Genomic DNA, 8,007 nt, shown 5'->3' with positions numbered 1-8,007 from the left:
TTGCTGAGGCACTTCTGGTACCTACTGCTATAGGTTGGGTTCCCTGGAAACAGACTTAGATGGCTCATGGCATGCAGGGACATCCTGAGGGGTGCATTCGTGGGCAGTACCTGGAAGGCCCTGCGGGAAGCTGGGGGGCAGAGGGTGAAGCTGAAATGCAATCCAGTGGGCTGGGCGTGGTGGCTCAAGCCTGTAATCCTAGCACTTTGGGAGACCGAGGTGGGTGGATCAACCGAGGTCAGGAGTTTGACATCAGCCTGACCAACGTGGCAAAACCCCATTTCTACTAAAAATACAAAAAAAAAAAAATTAGCCAGGCTTGGTGGCATGCACCTACAATCCCAGCTACTCAGGAGGCTGAGGTGGGAGAATCGCTTGAACCTAGTAGGCAGAGGTTGCAGAGGAGCCGAGATCACACCACTGAACTCCAGCCTGGGTGATAGAGAGACAGGGAGAGAGGAACGCAATCCAGTGGCATCCGAGGGCACCCCAGGGGTTCTGGCGCTGGGCTGTCCCTTCACTATAGTCCCAAATTGAGGCCAAGGGCTGGGCATTAACTGTGCATCTAGTAATGAGTCAGCACGACCCTGGGTAAGGAGGCCCCTTTGGTGGTGGGAAGGTCCCTTGCAGAGAGTGTCCCCTGGGGGAATGGGCACCTCTGTTTTGCAGGTTTCTGGATGGTGGACCACAGCACCCACTACCCCCTTCAGATCTCAGCCAAATCTTGCTCATCAGAGGAGCCGTCTGCGTTGACAGATGAGGCTCCAGGTTCAGTGGTCTGCCCAGGCAGCCTCACTGTTAGGAGGCCTTTTAAGCCAACCTCAAAATCTGGAGACCTGTCTCACCGTGCAGGGTGCTGAGGATGGAGAATTTAAAATTTAATCTACATGTTAAGATACCATTGGTTTCTTGCCTAATGAGAGAGTGAGGGGGGAGACAATGCTGAGTTACCTGAAGGGCTTTCTGTGGCTAAGCTGGTCTCGGGACCCCCAGGAGCCAGAATCCCTTCCTGCCTGGTGTTTCAGCCACAGCCGGTCATATTGTCGACAATCAAATTTTCAGGAAAAGATTTGAATTGCTTAATCAAGGACAAAGGCTAAGAGATGAACAGTCAATATTAATAGAAGCAAGGATTAGAAATTAGTTGGTGGCTTAACCGATATTTTTAGAATCCACTAGAAAGGGATGAGGCATCTAAAAACAGGAACGTGGTAAGTGCCACATATTTCAGCACAGGCTCATGCTTAGCTTAATGTCCTTTGTAAAGAAACGATTACAAATTATGTGGGAGGACTTAGCCGTAAAACTGCTAGAAAAGCAGAATTTGATCAGAGACAGGCAGCCTAGATTTACGAGGAGAAACAGGCCCATGCATTGCGTTGGAGATTTTAAAAGATATTATATTTATGACAGACAATGAGTGTGCTTTGTGTGGCCTACATCCAGGAAGAGATTGCTAATATTGGACTTAGGGATTTATTTCAAAGGTAAGAAGAAATACCGCCCTCCAAAGCCCTGTCTTCTTCTTTTTTTTTTTTTCAAAGATGGGGTTTCACCATGATGGCCAGGCTGGTCTTGAACTCCTGACCTCAGGTGATCCACCCACCTTGGCCTCCCAAAGTGCTAGGATTACAGGCGTGAGCCACCGCACCCGGCCAGCCCTGTCTTCTTCAAGTGGTGCCCCTTTGAACGGCAGAGGAAGCAAAGCAAGAATGATGTGTGGATCACCTCCTGTGCCGTTCACTCAGCCTAGCAAGGCAGGGGGCTTGGTCACTGATTCACTAGTGTGCATGGTGGATTAATCTTGTTTCACCAATACCTAGTTACACAGGAAGCCTGGGCAATGAGGAATGGGTAGACACAACGTCGAAATAACCCTCCTTTCCCTTTCTTTTCATTGGAAAGAGCAAGGACTTCTCTGTCTTGGAGAGTCGGTTGAGGAAGCCTCAGGCCACAGACGTGTCTGGTCTCAGGCCGTCCTTTGAGAGGCAGCTGGTGAATGTCCCTCAAGGGGACAGAGCCTCTGGGGACACCAGGGCCTTCATATGGGAGCAGTGAGGACCCCCCTGCCCCCAGGGAAGGAGGCAGGACTGTAGGAACTGGGTGGCTTAGCGGGACATCGTCTAGGGTCAGGCAGGTAGGGCAGTGCCTGCAGGAAGACAGTATGTGGAGGCCTGAGGCTTACAGAGCCAGGGATCCGTCGTTCCTGAGCAGCTCGGGCCCAGCAGGTGGGACAGAAGGGAGCGGTGATCAGGAAAAAGCAGGAACGTCCCCTCCCACCATCCCCTCCCGCCACCCCCTCCCACCACCTCCTTCCACCAGCCCCTCCCACCTCCCTCTTCCACCCCCATCCCGCCACTCCCCTCCCACTCCCCTAACCCACCACCCACTCCCACCTCCCTAATCCACCACTTCCTACCGCCACCCCCTCCCACGCCCTCTGGCCACCCCCTCCCACCACCTCCTCCCACCAGCCCCTCCCACCTCTCACTCCCATCCCCCTCCCTCCTCCCCCCTTTCACCACCCTCTCCCACCTCCCCAACCCACCACCGCCTCCTGCCACTCCCTTCCACGCCCTCTGGCCATCCCCTCCCACCATACCATCCGACCTCTTACTGGGAGTCCCAGGGAGAGCAAAAAGAACAGAAAAGGAAATCACCAGATACAGATTGGGAAGGAAGAACTAAAACTTTGTTCACAGATGATGCGATTGCAGAAAATCCTAAAGAATCCCCGGAGCCGGGTGCGGTGGCTCACGCCTGTAATCTTAGCACTTTGGGAGGATGAGGTGGGTGGATCACCTGAGGTCAGGAGTTCAAGACCAGCCTGACCATCATGGTGAAACCCCATCTTAAAAAAAAAAATGGGGCCGGGCGCGGCGGCTCAAGCCTGTAATCCCAGCACTTTGGGAGGCCGAGGCAGGTGGATCACGAGGTCAAGAGATCGAGAACACCTTGTCAACATGGTGAAACCCCGTCTCTACTAAAAATACAAAAAATTAGCTGGGCATGGTGGCACGTGCCTGTAATCCCAGCTACTCAGGAAGCTGAGGCAGGAGAATTGCCTGAACCCAGGAGGCGGAGGTTGCGGTGAGCTGAGATCGCGCCATTGCACTCCAGCCTGGGTAACAAGAGTGAAACTCTATCTCAAAAAAAAAAAAAAAAGAATTCCCCAAAAATAAGAAAAGAAAAGCCCAACTTTTGGAACTCACGAGCAAATGTAGGTGCAAAGTTATGACACAAAAGTCTGTTGCTTTCCTCTGCAGCAGCGATGGGCAGTTAGCATTAAACACAGGCCAGGCGCGGTGGCTCATGTGTGTGATGTCTGTGATCCCAGCACTTTGGGAAGCTGAGGCAGGTGGATCGCCTGCGTCAGGAGTTCAGGACAGGCCTGGGCAACATGGTGAAACCCCGCATCTACTAAAAATACAAAAAGTAGCCAGGCATGGTGGTACACACCTGCAGTCCCAGCTACTCAGGAGGCTGAGGCAGGAGAATCACTTGAATCTGAGAGGGGCAAAGTGGGAAAAGGATATTAAGAGACATTTTTCCAAAGAAGGCATACAAATGGGCAAAAGGTATATGAATAATGCTCAACATCACTAACCATCAGAGAAATTCAAATTAAAACCATGAGGCTGGGTTCGGTGGCTCCCGCCTGTAATTGCAGCACTTTGGGAGACCGAGGAAGGCGGATCACTTGAGACCAGCCTGGCCAACGTGGTGAAACCATGTCTCTACAAAATTACAAAAATTAGCTGGGTATGGTGGCACATGCCTGTAGTCCCAGCTACTTGGGAAGCTGAGGCAGGAGAATCATTTGAACCCGGAAGGCGGAGGCTGCAGTGAGCCGAGATCCCACCACTGCACTCCAGCCTGGCCACTGAGCAAGACTCAGAAAAAAAAAAAAATGTTCAGAATGTATCCATTTGTGGCAGCTTTATCGAGATGTAATTCACACAAACCCAGTGTATAATTCAGTGATTTTGGGTATCCTCACTAGCGTGAGTGCCACTGTGAACACTATAATTCTAGAACACTTTTTTTTTTTTTTGGAGATGGAGTCTTGCTCTGTCTCCCAGGCTGCATGAGTGCAGTGATGCCATCTTGGTTCACTGCAACCTCTACCTCCCATGTTCAAGTGATTCTCCTGCCTCAGCCTCCCAAGTAGCTGGAATTACAGTTGCCTGCTACCATGCCTGGCTAATTGTTTTGTATTTTTAGTAGAGACAGGGTTTCACCATGTTGGTCAGGCTGGTTTTGAACTCCTGGACTCAAGCGATCCACCCACCTTTGCCTCTCAAAGTGCTGGGATTACAGTGTGAGCCACTGCACCCGGCCCAGAACAATTTTATTATCTCAAAAAGAAAACCCTTGGCTGGTGCAGGGGCTCACGCCTATAATCCCAGCATTTTGGGAGCAGAGGTGGGTGGATTGTTTGAGCCCAAGAGTTCTAGACCACCCTGCTGTAGAGACAGCAAAATCCCCATCTCTACAAAGAATACATAAGTTAGCTGGGCACAGTGTGTACCTATGGTCACAGCTACTCAGGAGGCTGAGGTGTGAGGATCACTGAGTCTGGGGAGGTTGAGGCTGTAGTGAGCTGTGTTGCTACCACTGCACTCCAGCCTGGGTGACAGAGTGAGACTCTGTCTCAAAAGAAAAAGGAAAACCCAATTCCTTAGCAGACACCCCCCAGCACACCCCCAAGTCTCTCAGCTCTGGGCAACCATGAGGGCTGTGACAGTCTCTTTTCTGTCTCTACAGATTTGTAGAAATGGAATCACACAGTATGTGGCCTCTTGTGACAGGCTTCCTTCACTCGGCATCTTCTTTTCAAGATTCATTCACGTAGCACGTATCAGGACCCTGTTCCTTTTACTGCTGGATAACATTCTAGGACAGGTTGTATTTCTCCACTGATGGATGTTTGAGCTGCTTCCACTTTTATGAATAATGCTGTTATGAATCAACAAATATTTTTGAGCCCACCCAGGGATGCCAAAAAAAAGAAAAAAACCAGCAAATATTCGGCTGTGTGCGATGGCTCACGCCTGTAATCCCAGCACTTTGGGAGGCCAAGGCTGGTAGATCACCTGAAGTCAGGAGTTTGAGACCTGCCTAACATGGTGAAAGTCTGTCTCTACTAAATACAAAAAATTAGCCAGGCAGTGTGGCGCATGCCTCTACTCCCAACTATTTGGGAGGCTGAGGCAGGAGAATCGCTTTAATCTGGGAGGCATAGGTTGCAGTGAGCCGAGATTGCGCTATTGCACTCCAGCCTGGGCAACAAATGCGAAACCTTTTCTCAAAAACTAAATAAATATGTGAATAAATAAATGTTTTCCTGGCAAGGTGCACTGGCTCACACCTGTAATCCTAACACTTTGGGACGCCAAAGTGGCAGGAGGATCCCTTGAGGACAGGAGTTTGAGATCAACCTGGGAAGCATAGAGAGATCTTTGTTTTTATAAAAAAATTTTTTAAAATTAGTCAGGTATGGTGGCACATGTCTGCGGTCTCAGCTACCAGAGGCTGAGTCAGGAGGGTCACTTGAGCCTCGGAGGTTGAGGCTGCAGTGAGCCGAGATCACACCACTGCAGTCAGCCTTGATCAAAGATCAAAACTCTATCTCTGGCTGGGTGTGATGACTCATGCCTGTAATTGCAGAACTTTGGGAGGCCAAGGTGGGTGGATCATCTGAGGTCAGGAGTTTGAGACCAGCCTGGCCAACATGGTGAAACCCTGTCTCTACTAAAAATACAAAATTAGCCAGGCATGGTGGCACATGCCTGTAATCCCAGCTACTTGGGAGGTTGAGGCAGGCGAATCACTTGAACCCGGGAGGTGGGGTTGTGTGCCTGTGGTCCCAGCTATGCAGGAGGCTGAGGCAGGAGGATCACTTGGGTCCAGGAGATGGAGGCTGTAATGAGCCAAGATTGCACTACTGCACTCCAGCCTGGGCGACCAGAGTGAAACTCCATCTCAAAAAAAAAAAAAAAGGAAAAGAAATTCTCTCTCTAAAAATAAATTAAATAAATGGATATTTTCTGAATGAGCGAATGCATTTGGCTAAAAACGGAGACCATGCTCAGAATATTTGGAGTGTTCAGAGTGTGAGTCCTGTCTCCTGTTGAGCCTGGGCAAATCTGCTTAGGCAGGAAGGAAACCCCTTTCCTACTTGCATGGGGAACACAATGGTAAGACCAGGCCTGGAGCGTGGGTGGCATCCATTTGGTTCTGCACACAGTCTCTCACCCAGCTCAGCACAGGCATCACCTCTGCTGCGAACTCCCCCAGACGCGGGGAGCTCCAGAACCCACAGCATTCAGCACCTGGCCGAGTCGCTCTTGCAGATGCAGACCTGTGGCTACTGCCGATCCACAGCTTTCTGGATAAATCCTGAATGACTTGTTCTCCAGCAACTATGTCCTGTTCTCCTTTACAAAGGTTGACTTTCTTCTCTTTTCTTTTTTGAGACAGGGTTTCGCTCTGTTGCCCAGGCTGGAGTGCAATGCTACAATCTCTGCTCACTGCAGCCTCTACCTCCTGGGCTTAAGTGATCCTCCTGCCTCAGCCTCCTGTGTAGCTGGGACCACAGGAACACACCACCATGTCTGGCAAATTTTTTCTTTTGTACTTTTTTGTAGAGACAGGGATCTTGCTATGTTGCCCAGGCTGGTCTCAAACTCCTGGGCTCAAGCGATCCTCCCACCTCAGCCACCCAAAGTGCTGGGATTGAGCCACTGTGCCTGGCTGAAGGTTTTCCATTATGATTTGCTCCTGGGAAAAGGGTAACAAGATCTAATTCTCCTTTGGTCAACCCGCTGCCACCAAGTGGCAAGAGGACGGCAAGACACCTGTTCCTGCGGCAGACCCGCCCTGGAGGAATGAGAACCTGAGTCTGGCTCAGCTGAGCACCTGGGAGGCACAAGGACTTTTCCTCCTTTCAGGGTGTGAAGTGCCTGCCTTTCCTGGCAATAGTGCCAAGCCCAGAGTCCAGCTTGCCTGCCTTCCTTCCTTCCTTCCTTCCTTTTCTGAGATGGAGTCTCACTCCGTTGTCCGGGTTGGAGTGTAGTGGTGCCATTTCGACTCACCGCAACCTCTGGCTCTCGGGCTCAAATGATTCTCCTGCCTCAGCCTCCTGAGTAGCTGGGTTGTATTAGAGATTTGTATTTTATTAGAGATTTTTATTAGGGTTTAGCCATGTTGGCCAGGCTGGTCTTGAACTCCTGACTTCAGGTGATCTGCCTTGGCCTCCCAAAGTGTTGGGATTACAGGCGTGAGCCACAGTGCCTGGCCCAAAATTGGGCTTTTTAAGAGCTTGGCTAGAGGTTGTCTCAGGCACTCACTCAAATGCTAGACCTGGCTGGTCCTGGCAGCTCCCAGCACCCATCTCAGCCGTGAGAATCCCTGGGCACTCAGAGAGGCTCTGGGGGTGAGACCCAGGCATCTCTATTTTAAAAACCTCGGCAGGTAGAGAATCCCAGGCTGGGACCCCTGGTCACCACTGAAGCATCAGCTCTGAGCCCATGCCTGCACGAAGAGCAAAGCCGGATTTAATGAATGAATTCTGTAAAGATCTTTATGAAACAGCCTTTTTGGGGGTGGGAGCGGGGGTGGGGGATAGAGTCTTGCTCTGTTGCCCAGGTTGGAGTGCAGTGGCTCGATCTTGGCTCACTGCAATCTCTGCTTCCTGGGTTCAAAGCAATTCTCCTGCCTCAGCCTTCTGAGTAGCTGGGACTATAGGCGAATGCCACCACACCTGGGTAATTTTGTATTTTTAGTAGAGATAGGGTTTTGTCATGTTGTGCAGGCTGGTCTCAAACTCCTGGGCTCAAGCAACCCTCCCACCTCAGCCTCCCAAAGTGCTGGGATTACAGGCATGAGCCACTGTGCCTAGCCTCATTCCCCTCGGCTTTTTTTTTTGAGGCAGAGTCTCACTCTGTTGCCCAAGCTAGAGTGCAATCTCAGCTTGCTGTAACCTCCACTTCCTGGGTTCAATTA

The sequence above is a fragment of the Callithrix jacchus genome, chromosome 2 (assembly GCF_049354715.1).
Source record: "Callithrix jacchus isolate 240 chromosome 2, calJac240_pri, whole genome shotgun sequence".
Taxonomy (NCBI): domain Eukaryota; kingdom Metazoa; phylum Chordata; class Mammalia; order Primates; family Cebidae; genus Callithrix; species Callithrix jacchus.
Note: the sequence above shows the minus strand (reverse complement) of the source record.